Genomic DNA, 2,290 nt, shown 5'->3' on the forward strand with positions numbered 1-2,290 from the left:
TTTGGCATATATTAGGGGGTAAAGGGTTTTTATATGTTATGTATAAAAACAGAGCTCAAAATTAATGAAAAAATATAAAGGGGTATAAAAAAAGTTAATGAAAAAATGGATACCTACGACATTCACTCAAAAATCTTTGTTTGTCTTTGAAGATGGGTGGAGCATCGACTTGAAGTGTCAAACATTTCGCATACTCTACATAGTTACTTCTAGAAGCATTTGATCAACAATATGAATTCAAACTGTGGAAACCTACATAATTACAATCTAGAATATGATATTCATAGTTTGAGGAATGGACGTAATATCCTCTCGTTGGGAGACTTTAATGTTAAAATTAAAACTATTAAAACTATTCTTCTAATTAATTATTCCAACCCTAATCCTTTATGGCTAGATGAGGACCTTGTTGGGTCCTTCATTTTTTAGACAGTTTTGATCAGAAAACAACTGCAAAAATAGGAAGCAAAAGTCAGAAAAAACATTATTAAATTAGCCAGAAGTGAGCAACAAAAAGAATGAAGTGGAAAGCAGTGGACCAAGTAGTTATTTTGGAATTAACCAAGTTCATGCAAAAGAAGGATCGAGTCATTGTAGTTTGAAGGAATCAAGCGAGAGTGGACCAAGTGAACACGGACCAAGCGAGAGTGAAGTGGATTAATCTCATCAAAGTGGTTAAAGTGGACAACATTAAAGGGGTTAAACTTGACGATATCAACAAACCAAAATTATATAAAGAGGCGCAAAGCAAGTTGTGTAGGGGGAGATAGAAGACAAAGGCCCACATGCTACTAAAGTTCTGACTCATAGTCTGTTATTGTAACTTTATATCCGTAATGGGGATTTTGGGGGATGATATTTGAATGATCTAACTGAGATATTGAAGATTTGTAGTTTTAATGATGATTTGGATTGATAATATAAATGGAGATTGGTTGCAAGGAATTGTGTGTACTTATGTGATATTATGTGCTTGTTTAAAAAGTTTAAGATTCTTGTTTCAAGTTCCTATGTAGTATGCTTCCATTCATTTCCTGTGCAAAGGTTCTTTAAGCATTTTGTAATGGTTAATGGTTATATATATATATATATATATATATATATATATATATATATATATATATATATATATATATATATATATATATATATATATATAATTGATAAAATGCATCTTTCCACCATCTAAACCCTATCCATCATGCCTAAGTCTTGGTTGTGCTTCAAGTGAGACTTTCTTCCTCACTGAAGATCGAAAATGTTGGAATTAAGCTCAATTGTGATAGAAACCTTTAATGACCCCATAATAAGAGCCCTAATCTCTATGATAAATTTTCCACCAAAAAATGGTTCCGTTGCTAGGACCCGAAATTCAATTGGGGTATTAGATAATGGTGACTAGGATCCTCAAGAGAAGTATTCAAGAATGGTGGGAAGAGAAGCGTGATTATTTTATTTATTAGCAAGCACAACTACGACAACAATTTATATTAGGTGTGGTGTTGATTTTCTAGTGCAATCAGGGTTAGCACAATATTTTGAAATTTTGATAATTATTTTTGATGCATATATTCTTTTTAACTTGTTCCAATATATCATTCAATAATTATACTTCAGAAATTCAACAATAAAGGAAAGAAAAATAGTAGAGATCACAATGCACAAAAGAGAGACAAGATTTACCCTAGCAAAAACCACTACGGGGAAAAACTCATCAACCTTTTCAATAGAGAAATTATTCTTTTTCAATGAGAGACACACCTAGACCTATGGTTAAACCTGGTCTTCTCATCCAACTAAAGTCACCCAAATTGATCTTGCATTTCCAGAATTTTGGCCCTCATGTAATACCAGTTTCCCTTACCAGTTGCCCTATAATTTTGGCCTTGCAGCAGTCGCCCCATTAACCCAGAAATTTCGTCCGCCTGGAACAGTTGTCCCAGAAATTGAGAATCATGGAGAGGGATTCCTTCACATGTGTGAGTTGCTAGAGAGATAAGAGTGATAAGCTTTGGCCTTTTTCTTCTTCCTTCTTTGTCCTTCTTGTCCTTCGTTCACTTTCCTAGGAACTATCTTGAGAGAGGAATGTGAATTTCCTAAATGAGGAGCTCAAGTTGACTTTATATAGTAGTCTATCTAGGGTGAATGGACATGTCTCTTTTCCAGGGAAAAATTTATTTGGAGGGAAGATGACTTATCACTTTTGGAGCTAAAAAATTCATTTTAAAAAGTTCAAATTTACATATTTTGAAATTCGCAATGGGACTTTGGCTCAAATAAATTTTCCTTT

Source organism: Pinus tabuliformis, chromosome 7 (assembly GCF_031772625.1).
Source record: "Pinus tabuliformis cultivar Carrire ecotype Pingquan chromosome 7, CPIR1, whole genome shotgun sequence".
Lineage (NCBI taxonomy): Eukaryota > Viridiplantae > Streptophyta > Pinopsida > Pinales > Pinaceae > Pinus > Pinus tabuliformis.